The following is a 21548-nucleotide window of genomic DNA, read 5'->3' on the forward strand; positions in this document are numbered from 1 at the left end:
TGACACTTAAATCAATACTGGATGTTAACAAATTTCTCTTCTTCAGAAACGCTTTCCTTGCCATTGCCAGCCTACATTTTATATCCTCTCTACTTCGACCATCATCAGTTATTTTGCTCCCCAAATAGCAAAACTCCTTTACTACTTTAAGTGCCTCATTTCCTAATCTAATTCCCTCAGCATCACCCGACTTAATTAGACTACATTCCATTACCCTTGTTTTGCTTTTGTTGATGTTCATCTTATATCCTCCTTTCAAGACACTGTCCATTCCATTCAACTGCTCTTCCAAGTCCTTTGCTGTCTCTGACAGAATTACAATGTCATCGGCGAACCTCAAAGTTTTTATTTCTTCTCCATGAATTTTAATACCTACTCCGAATTTTTCTTTTGTTTCCTTTACTGCTTGCTCAATATACACATTGAACAACATCGGGGAGAGGCTACAACCCTGTCTTACTCCCTTCCCAACCACTGCTTCCCTTTCATGTCCCTCGACCCTTATAACTGCCATCTTGTTTCTGTACAAATTGTAAATAGCCTTTCGCTCCCTGTATTTTACCCCTGCCACCTTTAGAATTTGAAAGAGAGTATTCCAGTCAACATTGTCAAAAGCTTTCTCTAAGTCTACAAATGCTAGAAACGTAGGTTTGCCTTTCCTTAATCTTTCTTCTAAGATAAGTCGTAAGGTCAGTATTGCTTCACGTGTTCCAGTGTTTCTACGGAATCCAAACTGATCTTCCCCGAGGTTGGCTTCTACTAGTTTTTCCATTCGTCTGTAAAGAATTCGTGTTAGTATTTTGCAGCTGTGACTTATTAAGCTGATAGTTCGGTAATTTTCACATCTGTCAACACCTGCTTTCTTTGGGATTGGAATTATTATATTCTTCTTGAAGTCTGAGGGTATTTCGCCTGTTTCATACATCTTGCTCACCAGATGGTAGAGTTTTGTCAGGACTGGCTCTCCCACGGCCGTCAGTAGTTCCAATGGAATATTGTCTACTCCGGGGGCCTTGTTTCGACTCAGGTCTTTCAGTGCTCTGTCAAACTCTTCACGCAGTATCATATCTCCCATTTCATCTTCATCTACATCCTCTTCCATTTCCATAATATTGTCCTCAAGTACATTGCCCTTGTATAGACCCTCTATATACTCCTTCCATCTTTCTGCTTTCCCTTCTTTGCTTAGAACTGGGTTTCCATCTGAACTCTTGATATTCATACAAGTCGTTCTCTTATCTCCAAAGGTCTCTTTAATTTTCCTATAGGCGGTATCTATCTTACCCCTAGTGAGATAGGCCTCTACATCCTTACATTTGTCCTCTAGCCATCCCTGCTTAGCCATTTTGCACTTCCTGTCGATCTCATTTTTGAGACGTTTGTATTCCTTTTTGCCTGTTTCACTTGCTGCATTTTTATATTTTCTCCTTTCATCAATTAAATTCAATATTTCTTCTGTTACCCAAGGATTTCTACTAGCCCTCGTCTTTTTACCTACTTGATCCTCTGCTGCCTTCACTACTTCATCCCTCAAAGCTACCCATTCTTCTTCTACTGTATTTATTTCCCCCATTCCTGTCAATTGCTCCCTTATGCTCTCCCTGAATCTCTGTACAACCTCTGGTTCTTTTAGTTTATCCAGGTCCCATCTCCTTAAATTCCCACCTTTTTGCAGTTTCTTCAGTTTTAATCTACAGGTCATAACCAATAGATTGTGGTCAGAGTCCACATCTGCCCCTGGAAATGTCTTACAATTTAAAACCTGGTTCCTAAATCTCTGTCTTACCATTATATAATCTATCTGATACCTTTTAGTATCTCCAGGGTTCTTCCATGTATACAACCTTCTTTCATGATTCTTAAACCAAGTGTTAGTTATGATTATGTTGTGCTCTGTGCAAAATTCTACCAGGCGGCTTCCTCTTTCATTTCTGTCCCCCAATCCATATTCACCTACTATGTTTCCTTCTCTCCCTTTTCCTACACTCGAATTCCAGTCACCCATGACTATTAGATTTTCGTCTCCCTTCACAATCTGAATAATTTCTTTTATTTCATCATACATTTCTTCAATTTCTTCGTCATCTGCAGAGCTAGTTGGCATATAAACTTGTACTACTGTAGTAGGTGTGGGCTTCGTATCTATCTTGGCCACAATAATGCGTTCACTATGCTGTTTGTAGTAGCTTACCCGCATTCCTATTTTCCTATTCATTATTAAAACAGTGCCTTATATTAGTTGTAATTTTGCATTTTTCTGTTAATTTAGATTTGCTGCTGCTTGCTTTGCAAATTGGCATTTTTTTTGTCATTGCTGTTTGTGATAATTTGTTATGTGCTGCTGCATTGCCTCGTCCCTTAGTTTAGCATCTGAGCTCAGTAGATTTAAGTTAGCTTAAGAGGGGGTAGACTATATAAGAAACTGACTATGGACAATATGAAAAAGATTTGGGCCAAAATGAGTATTGTACACTGAGAAATAATTATATTGAAAGAAATATGAATAGAATACAGAAAGCATGCTTGGATAGGATTTTTTTGGTGGAAGCAAAGGTTGAAATAAGACGAAAGATCTATGGAATGAAGTTTTGGGATGGACTGCAGTACCAAATGTTACACTGAAAACGAACCCTGTCCTTTCCTTTTGTGTTATCCCACTATGTGTTTGTGTACCCTTGTGTAGTTGTTTTCTTCCTGTCTCTGTGTAGTTTCATAGAATTTTTTCCTCTTTTAATATTAAGCTACATTCACTATGATGAGGAATACTATTATCCTCAAATATAATTGGCATTAATAATATGTTATTTACTTTGTAAAGATGTTAGACATTATTCATTCTGTTTAAATGCTCATGTGTGAAGTCGATGTTTCGCAAGTTATTCTGATCTTCTATGTATGTACTCATGTCATAATTCCTGTAACACTGACGTATATGTCTATTTCTATTCTTTTGTAAAGCCTGTGCTACAATTGTTATCTATATTCTTATGTTTTTAATGATGTATTTTGTACCTTTGTTATTGTATTCTTATGTTATAAAATTGTAATTGTCACCAGTTCATGATATTATTAACTTGTTAGTTACATTTCACTGCACACGTTTCTGTTGGTCATAGTATATGGACAATATGTGAGAAGTAGGGACTGTTAGTGTTTGCACGTGTGTTGATAATTCTGCAAGGGACTGGATAACAGCATTGCTGGTTCTAAGGACAATTCCAAAAACTTTGTGAGTGCACAAGTGTGGTTTATGGACTTGCTATATTCTCTGCAAGACTCTTCGATGGTGAATGTGCACCTGCACAATCGCAACAGATGGCTGCTGGCCGTCTCTACCAGGACTACAGTGGGTCTGCATCTTTGATGGCCCACCAATACCATTATCTCTACAAGGACTACAGTGGGTCTACATCTTTGATGATCCATCAGTACCATTATTTCTACAAGGACTGCAGTGGGTCTGCGCCTCTGGTGGCCCACCAATATCGTAATCTCTACCAGGACTACAGTGGGTCTGCTCTGTGATGACCTACCAATATTCATCAAAACTTCGACTGACTCTGCAGTGGGTTTGCTCTGTTGTGACCCAATACTTGTCTGCATGTCGAGAGTCAGCACTGTCTTTCCGTTGGAAGGACAACACTACTTCTTCAAGACTGCATGGAAATCCACTACTTCCGTGTGCATTTTCTTCTACTGCTCAGACTTTGAGAAAAACACTATTTTACCGTAATGAATGATCAGGACTGTCTTTATGGACTGTGAGAAAATTTGAGCTTTTGACCAACATAATATCAATAAGTGTGTGCATTTGATTTCTTTGTTTTTGTAATTATGAAAAATTTTATCAAATCATTATTGGCCACTGCCCAAAAAAAAATTTGTAAAATTTTTTGTGGGGAGCATGGGGGCTATGTAAGTAGGCTGTTTATATTTTCTCTATGTAAGTAGGCTGTTTAGGTTTTTTCATTGGTAACGCCACCTCTGTATGAAAATCACTGGCTGTGCTGTGGGCAGTCTGTGTCTGCTTTGCATTGTTGTAATACTCGCCATTGTAGTGTTGGGCAGCGGCAGCTGGCTGTGAACAGCGCGTAGCGTTGCGCAGTTGGAGGTGAGCCGCCAGCAGTGGTGGATGTGGAGAGAGAGATGGCGGAGTTTTGAAATTTGTCATGAACTGCTATATTTATATATGATGATATCAAGGTAAATACATTGTTTGTTCTCTATTAATATCTTTCATTTGCTAACTATCCCTATCAGTAGTTAGTGCCTTCAGTAGTGTGAATCTTTTATTTAGCTGGCAGTAGTGGCGCTCGCTGTATTGCAGTAGCTTGAGCAGCGAAGATTTTTGTGAGGTAAGTGATTTGTGAAAGGTATAGTTTAATGTTAGTGAGGGCCATTCTTTTGTAGGGAATTTTGAAAGTCAGATTGCGTTGCGCTAACAAAATATTGTGTGTCAGGTTAAGCACAGTCGTGTATAAATTGTTCAAAGGGGACGTTTCAGTACTATATATTGGAAGTTGTCAGGAAAGTTACCGTACTACTAAGAAAGCTATGTCAAGTGTTGTCGAAGACAGTGTAAAAAGTGATGTTTTAAAATATAAACAAACGTATATGATTGAGAGGTGTCGCCTAACATCATTGTCAGTACTACAGACTTGCTCTCTGTAGATACAGAGAGTAACCCGGGAAAGTGGCATACCACAAAAAAAAGCAGAAACACAGATCAAGTTTGAGATGACACCATAGCAGCCTCCGCCAAAGAAAATCCCACGACCGACGAGCTGCCTTCTGCACTGGGAACACAATTTTAGAAGACGACAGGTTGGTGGAAAGAACGGTTAAGGGCTAATACTCAATCTCTACAGATCTCTCCAGCTTTCAGATCTAACTTCCAGCACGACAATGATTACATTTTATAGTAGTCAAGCAGTAACACAATCACCAAGTTTCACTGTTACAGAATGATCTTTTTTTTTCGAACTGATAATAACTTTATAACTACCGTCCATATGTTTTGACTCGACAGAAAGAGAAGCCACTGAGTGTTCGAATCCATTACGTCGATGTGCAAAACTTAAGGACGAAAGTAGCTTTCACACGATGTGTCATGGGCATTGAACATATCTCGATGAAACTTGGACCATGCATAAAAATAACTGTTGCGATATAGTACAGTAGGTAACCATAATAAAGACACCATGAGAAGAGCGCATACCACACTTTTATCCAAAGACAATATTTACACTGAAATTATTATGATTTACGGTGGTCCCCTGTTCATTAAAAAGGCAGGACATGGATATCAATGGGGAGTGTGGTCACCACGGACAACAGTGCATGTGTACAACATGTCCTCATGCTGGCCACAAGGTTGATAATGAGTTCTTATGGTACGGCGTTCCTCTCCACCACTTGCCCGGATGACAAATGCTGTATCGTCATTGTTGCACGTAGACGTATTTCAATAGGTGCCCCAACGCATTCCTCACGTGGCTGGATGGGATATGTTGTGAAAGCGGAAAGGCTGATGCATTCACTGAATTTTCTCTCGTTGCTAGTGCTCCACCACCTGTGCACTGTTCGACACATTCCGCTCTGTCATCCATGACAATGAAGTCAGGGTTGAGTACGCACATGGTGAACGAGTATAGACTCATAATTACGTTGACGGCGAGTGCACCGTCTGCAAAGATTTGAAGCTCAGACACCCATAGAACATCACGCCTCCCCACGCCATAACACCTGAACCACCAAAACGATCATGCTCGTCACTGTTCCTGGGGCCATTACGTGTTCCCATCTCTCGTCTAAGAGAGTACGTCCAGCATTTCTGTTCGTCTCGTAGCGTATTTCTTTCAGGAACCTTCGGTACTGTGCTGTAACAGTTGTTTCTACCAGGTGTAGAAGCATGAAAAGGGACTTTCCCTACAGATGGTGCTAGTCGTCTGTGTAGGGCCCGTGAGAAAGCGTCTGCAGTGCCATCTGCTTCCTGTAACGGCTGACGACGAAAGTCAACTACGAAGTATGATTCCAGGATAGCAATGGTTTTCTGTTATCAACTGAAGAAAACTGCTGCAGAATCGCATCGAATGCTTATCGAAGCTTTCGATGAACATGCTTTTGGGAAAACATAGTGTTCCGAGTGGTTTAAAAAATTAGGAAGTGGCGATTTTTATGTGAGGAACGACGAGTGCGGGATATCACCAGAGAAGTTCGAAGGCAATAATTGCAGACCTTATTGGATGAAGATGATTCACAAACTCAACAGGAACTCGCGGAACAATTGAATGTGACATAGAAAGTCGTTTCTCTTAGGTTGAAAGCTATGGGAAAGGTGTCAAAAGTGGGAAAATGTGTTCCGCATGAACTGAATGAAAGCCAGCAAGCAAATCGAAAGACCACTTGTGAAATTCTGCTCACCAGATTCAAAAGGAAGTCGTTTCTCCATCCAATAGTGACAGGTGATGAAATATGGATATATTTTAGGTACCCTAAACGTTGTAAATCATGGGTGAATACAGGCAAACAATCGAAATCCGCTCCAAGAACAAATCGCTTTGGTAAGAAGACAATGCTCTGTGTTTGGTGAGATTAGAAGGGTATCATCTATTATGAACTGCTAAAGCCTGTGAATCCGTTAACACTGATCGCTACCGACAGCAAATGATCGATTTAAATCGAGCATTACGTGAAAAACGACCGGGATATGGAAAATGATAACGCCCCATCACACACAGAGAAACGGGTCAGGGAAACGATCGAAGCGTTCAGTTGGAAAATACTAGAGCATGCGGCTTATTCTCCAGACTTGGCTCCATCATCACTGGAACACCCTCTCGCAGATCAACGCTCCAGTTCGTATGAAATGGTACGAAAATGGCTCGCTTACGGGTTCGCTTCAAAAGAAGAACTGTGTTTTTGGCGTGGCATTCATAGCCTGCCGGAGAGATGGGAGAAATATATAAATAGCAATGGAGATAATTTTCAATAAAATATTGTTTACTAGTTTCAAAATACAGAAGCGTAATTGTTGAAGCCAAATTCCGGTTTCATACTTCTACACCTGGTATGTATGCTCCAGGTTCCACTGTGCTATGTTGGACACATAATTCTTTCGTCCTTAAGTTTTACACACCAGTATGCTTCGTAATCTTCTGTGTTACTCGCAGAAGGGCGGCGTAGCGTTTCCAGAACATTGCTTGTGTTTGTGCATAGCTCGCGCTGTACCCGCGGGGCTCCAACCAGAGGGCGGCGCCGGTGGCGGGACCAGCGCGTTCGCGCCCTTTGTGCCCCTACCACGTGCTGCGGCGCCGTACGTGACGTGCGACCCTAATGCCTCACTAAAGGCCGCACCACTACAGCCCCGGCACGTTGTATCCCATTGTTCCGTCTTCGTTCTGCGATACGTGACCAATGAAGGGAGTGTTCATTTCATCATCTTGCGCTAGTCTGTGTATATGGTAAATAGTATGCAGTCTTCTCAAAAAACTGAAGTGTGTTCCAGACACATATTTTCTATAAGTAGGTAGGCTGTAGTAGATTTTAAGTTTCAAGAAAGTAAATTTTCACGAAACACCGACAGTTTCTGATACAGGGGATGGACGAAAATATGGAGACACCAATAGAACAACACATAACCATTGAAGCTGCAGAAAAACGGTCGGCGTTCGAAATAGGTTCAGTTGTCTCTGTATAGTTAAATGTAGATCCTCCATGGTTTTAAAGGGAATCTTATAACATTCTTCCGGCAAAACGATGGGAAGTTCAGGTGACGATTACAGAGACAGACAGGGAACACGCACCTTTCTCTCCGAAGTAGAACATAAAGGCTCAACAGTATAGAGATTATGGTGGGGAGGGGAGATGTGACTATTAGTCCTCTTGCTCACTAAATCAGTTCCGCATAACACGAGTTGTGTGAAACAAGACGTCACCATTAGGGAACAAGCATTATACTATGGGATAGGCTTGATCAGCTGTAAAGGTCACTCAACCCCTGGCCGTAATGCGACCTCGTAGAGTAACCAGGAGATCCATACAAAATCGGGATATGGCTACCCAAATCGCCATCGAATACCTGCCTTCATTCGTTCTTGGAAACAGTGTGAAAAAAGACTCATAAAATGACTTTCGTGCAATTCTCCATGGTTTCAGCACCACGTTTTAGTGTTACGGGCATTTGCATCACTTATGAGTGGTTTTAGAATTCCAGCTAGTTTTCCAATTCTATGCATTTGGAGCGCCTTGTTGTTTTGGTACCGAAAGGAATCCATAGGGTGACATTCAGATAGACAATGAGCTGTCGTCCTCTTATTAGTCGTCACAATTTTCTTCACTGGCCGTCTGTCACGACAACTCTACGCACACAGACATTTTTCCTCGTTGTAACTTAGTGGATGCCGTTTCTCCTCTTTGCCTGTATGCGATATAAATCTTCGATAGTTGCTTCTGGAAACACCAAACACTTCGGCTCCATTGTTTACGGAGCACCAACAACTTGTCCTTCTTTCGGATTCCCAGCTCCAACATAATCCACTTTCAACTACACGGAACACTGTTCTGACCGAGATTGACAATTGCAACGTACTGAGGTCATTGAGCGGGTGTCGTTCGTGGTCTAATATAAATACAATACTAATACAAATTCAGATCGAAACAAACATCCGCAGACAACATCTTAGCAATGGGGAGAAAGATACATAACAGTACCTGACATAGTTCACTTGTGGTAGGGCAGAGAATGTGTGTGTTTGTGCGTGTATGTTTGTGTGTGTGTGTGTGTGTGTGTGTGTGCGTGCGTGCTTGTAGTAAACCGTAAGAAATGTCTTTCACTCATTCTTCTGCTTAAGTCTCGGTAGCTATGATCTCTTTTCATGCTATACTACACAGTCTTTGCGTCGTTGTAGCAAACTGGAATACGCCAGCGAGTCAGTTCGCGGAGTGCACATCACACAGCAGCAGGGAGCAGAGGAATGTAGAGCTTATTGAGAAAAATGGTTCAAATGGCTCTAAGCACTATGGGACTTAACATCTGTGGTCATCAGTCCCCTAAACTTAGAACTGCTTAAACCTAACTAACCTAAGGACATCACACACATTCATGCGCGAAGCAGGATTCGAACCTGCGACCGTAGCAGTCGCGCAGTTCCAGACTGAAGCGCCTAGGACCGCTCGGCCACACCGGCTGGCTGTTTATTGAGATTACTCAATTGTACATACGTGTGTTCCCTTGACGGACTGTTAACACTTTACAAATACGTAATATCCAAATATTTCGACTGAATGCATGACAGTGATAGGTTCCATTACATTGAACTAAATACATTATCTGATTAAAACTGTTAGTAGAAATGAATATGGGGTGTGTCCATCCAACGCCTTTGTGGCGGTTTGAACTTTAGTGTGGATAATGAGATGACTGAACGCCTTTGGAGATATGACAGCCCATTCTTACTCAGGCGAAACCAGACAAGCTAGTAATGCAAGTTGTGTTCTGATGTCGACGATTAACGGATTCCAAAGTTTCTTGATTGGGTTCAGTTCGGGGCTTCAGGTAGGTCTAACCATTTCGATGATGCTGTTGTCCCCACAACGTTGCCTCAATGGCATTATGTGGATTGTCGTGCTGATGTAAACAATCATCGTGTCAGTACGGTTCCCCTACTATAAGCAGTACACCATGCAGTAAAATGAATTCATATCACATTTGTTTGCACGGCCGTCTTCTGGAGCAGCTGTTAAAATCCATTATTATGTGTTTTTCGGTCTCAAGCATACTCCAATTAATTAAAGAGTATTTTACAATACATTCGTTTCACTTGTATTTACATAGTAACTTATGTTGTCTTTTTACATATTGGACACATTTGTTTTTGAATTTTTATTTGTTTTAGATTAAAAACAGAATTTTGTTTATAAAGCTCTTGTTTACATGCCACAGCTGTTTCGCTCATTGTAAGTAGAGGCTGATGTCGAAAGAGATTTCGTTACGATGATACACTAGGACGTTTTTGCCTTTTCGCTCTTTTTCTTACAGTGAATTTTCCTTATGCACACATCACCCCGCTTTTGGAAAACAAACTGAAGTTACGTGTGTTATCACTATATCTGTTCTTACCTAGCACAGTATTACAGTGTTTATGATTGTCCCTTTGTTGTCTTGAAGGTTGTGAGCATTGGCAACTCGTGATACTACTTTTTTAATGTGTGTGTGTGTGTGTGTTTGTGTGTGTGTGTGTGTGTGTGTGTGTGTGTGTGTGGGTGGGTGGGTGAATCGTTGTTTGCGGGGTATGGGGAGGGAGGGAGGAGGGAGAGGGGGAGGGAGGGAGAGAGAGAGGGAGGGGGGGGTGATAATAGAAGGTGGAGTAAATGGCACACCAACTCTAAAAACGAAAAGCTGTTTAATCTAAATCAACAAAAAGTATTCAAACGTATGTATCCAATTTGCAGAATGACCACAGAAGATATTTTTTAAACAAAAGATAAATACATGTGGTGCAAAATTCTCTTTAATTAATTGCAGTAAGCTTAAGACGGATAAGTAGATAATAATTGATATATTCATATCCCTCTACATTTAGCGTTGTCTTGAGCAGAATAAGACGACCACGACCTAACTACGTAGATGTGCCTCCGTACTTCACTGTTGGCGCTACACTTGATGGCAGGTAATGTTCTCAAGGCATTCGCCAGAACCTTAACTCTTCCATCCGATTGGCAAAGGGTATTCCCGTGATTCATGACTCTAAATCACTTGTTTAAGTGATCAACTGTGCAGTAACCTCACTCTTCACACCACTCAATGACCGCTGAACAAGTGACTGTAGAAATGTGTGGCCTATTCAAACGATACCCAGGCACCCAGGATAAATTACGTGGAATGATTGGACCGGGAATCGGACAAACATCACTCATCATTTGCAAAAGAATTACTATGAAACATAATGAAAGACAAACGTACAGTTTCATTATAGGCAAACTTCCTTATTACACCAAAAGGCTATTCCCATTTAACAAAATTAAAATAGACCAAATGAAAGAAAAAAATTAATTAAGAATTTAATAATAAGCCCACAAGGAACTTAAAAGAAACTTGAACAAGAAATAAAGGAATTTAGTCTAATTCTGAGATTAAACATTTAGAGAAAGAAGGAAGAAACTATCAGTGGCAACATGTGGCGTAATTATTGTAATAGAGAGGATCAGCTGGCCTTCTACAGACTTATACAACAATTCAAATCTACAAACGCGATCCCGACTAACATGAAAACAAGAATATGATTTGTAATTAGGACCAATATTTATGAACGCATCACTTAACATGTCGCCTCTACATCCAATAGCTCCTACAATTAAGAAAATTTTTCCACTGACAGGTAACAAAACCCAAAAAAATTAACAAATGAGAGACGGTCAATCACGGCTCTTCAAAATTTTAAACTTTCCCAGCGCCAGATAATAAAATTTAAGGAAATTTAACAACGTGGACAACGGTTGTCCAAGGTCCTGCAAAACATTAACCCAACATAATGAAAACCTTAAACCTTTTTTGAATTAAACCAGGGGAAAGAAAAATACCTCTTTTAAAGAAGGACAATAAAACAAAAATATTACAATTATTGCGGTTTTTAGCAGGCACCACCTCCGTAAAAGTCGATAGCTCTCCTCACAAGGAGTCACCAATCATTTACACTGAGGCGCGAAAGAAACTCATATAGGCACGCGTAATCAAATACACAGATATGTAAACACGCAGAATACGGCACCGCCGTAGGCAACGTCTATATAAGACAACAAGTGTCTGGCACAATTGGTAGATCGGTTACTGCTGCTACAACGGCAAGTTATCAAGATTTAAGTGAGTTTGAAAGTGCAGTTACAGACGGTGCATGAGAGATGCGACACAGCATCTCCGAGGAAGGGATGAAATGGGAATTTTCCCATACGATCATTTCACCAGTGTACCGTGAATATCAGGAATCTGGTAAAACATCAAATCCCCAACACAGATGCGGCCGGTAAAAGATCCTGCAAGAATGGGACCAACGACGACCGAACGGAATCATTAGATGTGACAGAACTGCAGCCCTTCCGCAAATTGCTGCAGATGTCAGTGCTCGGCCGTCAACAAGCGACAGCGTGTGAAACACTCAACCAAACATCATCGATATGGGCTTTCGGAGCCGAAGACCCATTCGTGTACCCTTGCGCAGAGCACGACACTAAGCTTTTCGCCCCGCCTGGGCCCGTCAACACCGACGTTGAACTGTTGATGACTGGAATCATGCTGCCTGGTTGGGCGGGTCCCGTTTAAAATTGTATCGAGCGCATGGACGTGTACGGGGACGGAGATAAACTCATGAATCCATAGATGCATAATGTCAGTAAGAAGTGTTCAAGCTGGTGGCGGATCTGTAATGGTGTGGGGCGCGTGCAGTTGGAGTGATAAGAGACCCCTGATATGTCTAGAAACGTCTCTTACAGGTGACACGCACGTAACCATCCTGTCTGATCACATGCATACATTCACGTCCATTGTGCATTCCAACAGATTTGGGCAATTCCAGCAGGACTACACGACACCCCACAAGTTCGAAATTACTGCAGAGTAGCTCCAAGAACACTATTCTGAGTTCAAACATTTCCGCTGGCCGCAAAACACCCCAGACATGAACATTACTGAGCAGATCTGAGATATATTGCAACGTGCTGTTCAGAACAGATCTCCATCCCATCGTACTCTTATATTTTTATGGAGAGCCCTGCACGATTCGTGGCGTCAGTTCCCTCCAGCACTACTTCACAAATGAGTCGAGTCCATGCCATCGTGTTGAGCCATTTCTGCGTACTCACTGGGAACCCTACACGATATTAGGTAGGTGTACCAGTTTCTTTGTCTCTTCAGCGCATGTGATCTGAAATATTACTGCCCTGTCAGAGTTACTGCTGAGCGTAAGAACCAACAATATGATTACTACACTACTGGCCATTAAAACTGCTACACCACGAAGATGACGTGCTACAGACGCGAAATGTAACCGACGGGAAGAAGATGTTGTGATATGCAAATGATTAGCTTTTTAGAGCATTCACACAAGGTTGGCGCCAGTGGTGACACCTAATACGTGCTGACATGAGGAAAGTTTCCAACCGATTTCTCATACACAAACAGCAGTTGACCGGCGTTGCCTGGTGAAACATTGTTGTGATGCCTCGTGTAAGGAGAAGAAATGCGTACCATCACGTTTCCGACTTTGATAAAAGTCGGATTGTAGCCTATCGCGATTGCGGTTTATCGTATCGCGACATTGCTCCTCGATTGGTCGAGATCCAATGACTGTTAGCACAAATGGAATCGGTGGTTTCCGGAGGGTAATACGGAACGCCGTGCTGGATTCCAACGGCCTGGTATTACTAGCAGTCGAGATGAAAGGCATCTTGTCCGCATGGCTGTAACGGATCGTGCAGCCACGTCTCGATCCCTGAGTCAACAGATGTGGACGTTTGCAAGACAACAACCATCTGCACGAACAGTTCCACGACGTCTGCAGCAGCATGGTGTACTCAACGGCGAACCTGGGTGCACGAATGGCAAAATGTCATTTTTTCGGATGAATCCAGGTTCTGTTTACTGCATCATGATGGTCGCTTCCGTGTCTGGCGACATCGCAGTGAACGCACATTGGAAGTGTGTATTCATCATCGACATACTGACGCATCACCCGGCGTGATGGTATGGGGTGCCATTGGTCACACGTCTCGGTCACCTCTTGTTCGCATTGACGGCACTTTGAACAGTCGACGTTACATTTCAGATGTGTTACGACCCGTGGCTCTGCCCTTCATTCGATCCCTGCGAAACCCTACATTTCAGCAGGATAATGCACGACCGCATGTGCATGCAGGTCCTGTACGGGCCTTTCTGCAAAGAGAAAATGTTCGACTGCTGCCCTGGCCAGCGCATTCTCCACATCTCTCACCAATTGAAAACGTCTGGTCAATGGTGGCCGAGCAACTGGTTCGTCACAATGCGCCAGTCACTACTCTTGATGAACTGTGGTATCACGTTGAAGTTGTTTGGGCCGCTGTACCTGGACACGCCATCCAAGCTCTGTTTCACTCACTGCCCAGCCGTATCAAGGCAGTTATTACGGCCACAGGTGGTTGTTCTGAGTACTGATTTCTCAGGATCTATACACCCAAATTGCGAGAAAATGTAATAACATGTCAGTTTTAGTATAATACATTTGTCCAATGAATACCTGTTTATCATCTGCATTTGTTCTTGGTGTAGCAATTTTAATGGCCAGTAGTGTAGAACAACAGTTCACGCAATCCTACCCCCAGAAACAAGATACCGGGACAGAAACAAACCCAGACACTGCCAACGTCCCCTTCTCCTGACTTAGTGCGCCTAAAATGCTGAACGAGCTCCAAGCTCACTGGGCGACAGACAGCACGGTAATCCTCTAATAGTCTAATCCAATGGCCAGACACCTAATAAATCAGAGTTTCCAAACGCCAATTTCTCCGTACATTAGTTCATACAAACTGAATCCCCAAATGAGAGGAAAATGTCTCGAATGAACAAATGAAATAAATATTGGCGCTCAAGGAACACACAGTGCCAAGATTATTTACATTAACGCGCACTGGGGAGTAGCGTCGGGCCGGCCTGTGTGGGTGAGCGGTTCTATGCGCTTCAGTGTAAAACCGCACGCCCGCTACCGTCGCAGGTTCGAAACCCGCCGTGGGCGTGGATGTGTGTGATGTCCTTAGGTTAGTTAGGTTTAAGTAGTTCTAAGTTCTAGGGGACTGATGACCTCAGATGTTGAGTCCCATAGTGCTCAGAGCCATTTAACCCTTTGGAGTAACATCGGAGAACCGCGTATCAACAGGCCTCGTACCAAATACTTTAGGCCAACGTGTCCACATCCGGGCCAAGCCGAGTTCGACTGGACTCCGCAAAGCACTCTGCCGCTGACAGCAACCGCACGGCCGCTCGCGGTGTCACGGCCGCGCTCCTAGTTGAAAAGCGCTCTCTGTGATGAGGAACCGCTAGTTCTCTGGTGCGCACGGCGGGAGATTTGAAAAGAAGAAGCCGCCGTGGCTCACTGACAAAGAGCTGTTAGTCCATTCACCCCATTCTTCATAGCTCCCTTAGCACAGTCATCCTGATAACTGGACTACTGATAGTATTTCGGGTCTCCACTGATTTCGCGGAATTTTTTTACAGCCACACGCCGCAGTACTCGAGAGGGCCTATCAGTACATGATGTCTGCCTGGTCTTGATTTGGCTGTGGTTTCCCTTCGCGTTTCCACATCACAGTTCAAATGGTTCAAATGGCTCTGAGCACTATGGGACTTAACATCTGAGGTCATCAGTCCCCTAGAACTTAGAACAACTTAAACCTAACTAACCTAAGGACATCACACACGTCCATTCCCGAGGCAGGATTCGAACCTGCGACCGTAGCAGCAGCGCGGTTCCAGACTGAAGCGCCTAGAACCCTCGGCCACCGCGGCCGGCCACATCACAGTTACGTGGCTTACTGTTGAGTTGGGCAGCTTTAGAGAGGTTGAAATTTTCCTGATGGATGTGTCATTTCTGACCACCAATAATGGTTTATCCACTTTCAAAGCCACTCAGCTCTTCAAGTCGGCCCATTGTGTTGTTACTGCTTCTCTGTTGACAACACAACACTTTCCGCCTGACTTTATTCTAGAATTTATTTACCTCTGGTGGTCAATTCTGCAATACATAGGGGTGTCCAGATACCTCAGACCAGAACGTGTATTCCATTTTATGTGCAGCAAACTGACATTTTGTAACTTTATTTTCATCAGATACGCCACAGTAATAATAACCCCATATTGCACCAGACATCAGTCTTATGTATGTTAGAGTTATTTTATTGCAGCTTGGTGAACATCTTCACTCATGTTATTATATGGGGGTCATCATATAGTCAAATGTAGTCAGTATGTCCTTTCGATTGTCATATTCGTTGCATCAAAATGACATTTCCCATCAAAACTATCAGCAATAAAGGACACGTTTTATAATTAGCTCTTAGTGTTACTTCAAAATCTGGCCCTCAAAAAAATGTTTACTTCCTACGGGACGTGTCCTGTGAAAATATACGAGATTTTTTTATTACTTTTTATGCTACTAAAATTTCACTGTGATTTATGATTTTTCTCAACAAGACTGCCCATGCAATTCGCCAAAGCGGATTGCATACTGTAGTCTGCCGCGTGGTGATCTCTTGACTAAAGTATTCTTTGAATCATTTAAGGATTAGTGAACAGAAGTTAAATAATAACGTAGCAAGCACATTTAAAAAGTGAATATCTCTGACTTCAAGTGGAAATTAATTTCCCGGGAAAGAGAAAGTATGTTTGTCATATGTTGTCAGAGAATACCTTGATCTCAATCCTTCGTTTCTTGCGAGAATCAACATTTCTATAGCTGAATGTTGCAAATATCAACCCTGAGCCTCGTTCCACTATTTCTGCTCAGAAGACAATATGCAGGTCAACTTAAATTTCACGTCGACAGTTGATAACTTTTGCCCACTCTACAAACTATACATTTTACTTGATATTGCATCCAGTATTTGCTCAATGTCGTCCATTACAAATCTTAGAATCTTAAATTTTTTTACACCAAATGCCTGTTTACCTTTCAGTACTTCGACAGTTTTATGTAATTTTATTTCTTTTATCAATCATCACAAACTTTTTAAGTAGATACGGCTTTTGAATTGCTGAATTATAAGTAAGAAAGGCACACAATGAATGCGTGAACTACTAAGGGACCTTTCGTGTCGTTCAAAATAATGAAATGCGAACACTTACAGCTGATCAGTCGTCTGTAATATTGAATAATGTCTTAGAAAAACCGAGAACGGGGAAAATGAAGTGACCGCAGTAGAGTCAAAGAAGCTCGGGAGGTAACCTGTGATGACAATAGATTTAAAAGTAGAGCGTATTAATCACCAGAGTAATACGAAAAACGAACTTTCTTTGCCTTACTTTCAAATGCATTAATTGTTTTCTCGCTAGGTGTTGGGAAGTATGTTCTCCGTCTCTTTTCTAAAGAATACTGCAGTGCTAGTCGTCAGTAATAATTCTGAAGATAATTCAACATTGTCAATTAGAACTTCCGGGTCTCTTGAGAACAGGGTTCTAAGATTTCCGTAAACGCAACGTGAATTTGTTTTTTCTCAGACTTAACATTCGGACTTCGATAACAGTGACATTGATGATCATTTGGGAGACTAGATGAAAGGAAGTTATACAGATTCTCATATTTATTTCGATTGCAAAGATTTTTTAAAGTGAATATTTAAAATGTTACTGAGTTACGAATATGGTGAAAACTACTTAAACACCATAAAACAAGTAAGTGTGAGATACTTACATTCACTCATTCCCAAATCGCAGTCGACTGCACAGTCACAGTTTGGCACATATTGTAAGAAGTGTAAATTGTTCAGATATTATACAACTGGCATTCAAAGAACATGTAGTACAACGGGAAAACTAAAATAATGACGCAGGAGAAAATGACTGGCTGATGGCCTACAAAAAGCATGAACCAGCCACCTCAATAACGCTTTAAAAAGTGTCCCTTAAATTTTCTCCTACCCTCCTGTCTGAAGGCCAAAAACGGTTTACTAAAATGTGGTGCACTGTGATCCGTAGGCTACACATTGAGAGATATTCTTCGGGGTAGAAAGTCATGCGTCATAGGGCTGTGTCCTGAGAAGAGATAAGTGAGAATAACTTCATTGCCTCTGCATCGCTGGAAGGAGGTACGCCTGGGCCACGTTGTGGACTTTACTAGATGCAGCTTATTGTCTGTCGAATCCCGTGACTCTTCTTCCCATGTACGTATCACCCAGATCGTGAAACATATATTACATGCTTTATTAACTAATAAACTGAAGATACAGCTAGGATTCATTCCTTTCAATCATAGAAGGATCCTGAAGCTGAAAAAATATGTGTGTAGGAATCGACGTAAACTTCCCTTGTAGTGGCGTTCACCGAACACAAAGTACCTGCTCTGAATATTAATTGCACCTGGGTTCCAGAGCACCTCTTATAAGAGGAGAAGAGTATAATTGATTTTGACTCTCAGGATAGTTTATGTCGAATCCCACAGTTGTACAGTATCGCCTTCAAAATTCTTCTATATCGGATAGAATCTGAATTCTAGTAGTATGTTCAATTTATTAATAAAAAAGCATTTGATGAAACAAACCTAAGAGTAATTTGTGTTTTACGATCCTGTGTAGTCTCTAAAATTAATCACTATTCTCTACACGGTCCCATAACGAAAATACATCATCAGACACACAAATAATGTAGTAACTGGTCGTAGTAACGCAAACGTGTGCTACAACAACAGCCATTGGATGAAGAAACAGTAAAATAGTATAGAGAAAATTAAGAGATGAGAATTAGAATGATTGTGTCAAAGGATTAACAATAGCCAAAAATCAAGGTTTTACATAAAAAAATTTTAAACTAAACAAGTCAATTCTGGTGGTACAAAATTGCGCTGTGCAACGATTACTCTATGGAATTTTTCTCTGGTATCCCACATGGAATCATCTTGAAGTTCAGATATGTTATTTACCTTTGCCGCTAGATACTGTTAGTTACAGTCGACATCTGTATAATTACCGCTCCCCATAGACACAAAGTGGGCTTGCGTCCGGAATTGCAGCAGCCCTAATTAGTGCTCCAGTACTACTACGGGATATTTGCAATGTCCATTAATAGTCTGGAGCAGCTAATGCCACCTTTCTGGTGTCCAGCACGTCCAGCACGCAGTTTATCATCACGTAGAAGCCTGTGGGATAAGGTACTAATGTACCGTGCCCGGCGTCCAAACGGATTGCTAAACTGAGCCTCCATCGAAGATATCCTCTGCAGCTTCACATCCACATTTCTGCCGCAAAGAAGAAGCTGATGTATAGCTTGTCGTCTACTAGAAACGGAAAAAATAAACTGTGGTTTTGTAGAAAAAAATGTATATCCATGTATTCGTGAAAGTACTTTTGAAATTATGAAACAGTCGTACAAAGAAGTATGCGTAATGTACATATGTACAAATACAGCTGCCTCATGTGTCTACAACGCTATTTTGTGAGCTTCTCTATGGCAACGCCTCTTAGTAGCTCTTCATAGCTCTGTAGGCATCTTTTTTCTCCTTCAGCCATCTGCGTCTCGCAGTTAAAAGCTGACAAAACCACTACCAGGTGTCAGGGATTGTCCTAGGTTCATTCTTCTGTAGGAGTGTCTCGGAAATAATTTACACATCATACATGATTCGGACTTTTTACGCATCTCAGTGTTTACCACGTGATATTTCTTGTAGTAAGAGTCATAAAATAATGTATTTGGATAAATACATCCAGCGGCATATGTGGATACTATTTACGAAATATATTACGAATAGAGTCTGTAGAAAATTAGTAAAAATTTAAACTTCATGCAAATTGGGGCAGTTTTTCATGCAACCCAGTGTCTATGACGTATGTGTCGTGAATATTGTGTGTGTAACTACAATATAATTTGGCAGGTGCATTTAACGGCGTATGTGGATACTGTCTCCGAAATTTCTTGTGGAGGGGTTAGTAGCACAGAAGTAATAAATTTAAACGTTATGCACGACGCGGCAGTTTTTCACTTATTGTTGTTTATGACGTCACATCTCCTGAACTATGCCTAGAAGGTGGTTCTTTCCCCGACAGATACTGTTGCCTCACAGTAAGGGATATGTGTAAGATGTTTGGTTGAAATCGGTCCAGGTGACTTAGGAGGAGTGTGAAACACACACACACACACACACACATACACACACACACACACACACACACACACACACACACGTACATACACACACACACACACACACACACACACACACACACACACACACACACACACACGTACGTACACACACACACACACACACACACACACACACACATATCCATCATTGTTATAATATGTATGGATTTAATTAAGGGGCTTGTGACAAGTTGGTGGCATCCTGTTTTCTTTCCATACTTTTTCATTCTTCGTAGTGTTGCTCCATCATTCTTTAAACTTTCTGAAACACATTTTGAAACTATAAATTTGCCTCCAGCATTTGTACTTACAACGTAAACATGCATCAATTTCAAAGAAAGGCTCCCTCTAATTAGCCTGTTCTCATTGTAGCATTTTTCCATAGACATCTCGTTCACTCCTTTCTTCAACAATTTTTTTAAATTTTTTATTGCATGTATCTAGTTGATTATAACTTCCTCGTTTACTTTTTAAGTAGTCAGTTTTTCTATTGGATTGATGTTACCCTGTATCTCTTTCTATTTTTTGCTAGTGATTTTATTCCTAGCTAAAATTTGTACTCATCACACCCTGTGATATTCGTTGTATATTATATGCATCAATTGCTACTTTTATTCTACTCATGTGGTATTCTATCTAGCACGAGATTATATGCCATGGGAGGACCTTGTTATTATTTTTGGTTTCCATTAACTTTCTGTCGTACCTGTAGCTCCATTTGAACTTTATTCGACACTATTAAATTTTAGATGCTTCTGGTTTCATCTTCATTGTCCACGTTTCAACTACATGCGACGCTGAGTTCTACATGAACACTTTCAAGCATCTTTTTGTGAATTCCGCTTCAATACGCTAATCTAAATGCTAACTGCGCAACTAGCTTACCCATATTTTTGCATTAACTTTCTCTTCTTTTATGGACTACCCCTCTCATATTCTTTCTAGACTCAACAGTTGTTTCCATCTCGCTAATCACAGGATAGTGCATTCAAATTTTACACCTTATAAATAATTTCTAATTACTCTGTACACCGAACAGTTTTCCTATCATCTTCTCATCTATTCTAATTTACCTCGTTTGCAGTTTATGTTAATTTATAAGCAGTCCTTATGTCTGGCTTCCTATCTAGTTGAGTCTTTTTGAGACTATCTGCTGGTTCGAAAGCGTCCCAAGCAGTGACTCGATGTAGCCTGCCTGTCACCCATGGGAATGAGATTAGCCGGGAGCTGTGGCTAGATTGTATGAGTTTCTTAAGTGTCAAAACTGATGGCTTGGGTCTTGGCCGCTGCCAGCTGTGTTTATGTCAACACTCGCCTAACACTGTGAAAACTCGGCCAGCCCTGAAAAATGACATCTAATTTTCATAGGCCACCTGCTGTTCCACTCCTCAATGGTCTAACGTCTTTGCTCGCCGGTGCCGCTCGAAAAGAATTCGTCAGCTCTGTTGAATTCACAATATTTATCTGCTACCTGCCTGCTACAGCTAGAGCTCTTTTCTCTTGTTTGCTACTAACAAATATTTATTTACTTTCTTAACATGAATACGGACAAAAGGTATTAAAATTCCACTTTAACATCCCTAATGCATGATATCTTAACTCTATGGATACCCATCTTCACTCAACTCTGAAGGAAAAACTTATCACCACAAATGACGCTACGTCCAGAAGTGAG

This window comes from Schistocerca serialis, chromosome 7, assembly GCF_023864345.2.
Source record: "Schistocerca serialis cubense isolate TAMUIC-IGC-003099 chromosome 7, iqSchSeri2.2, whole genome shotgun sequence".
NCBI classification, from domain to species: Eukaryota; Metazoa; Arthropoda; class Insecta; order Orthoptera; family Acrididae; genus Schistocerca; species Schistocerca serialis.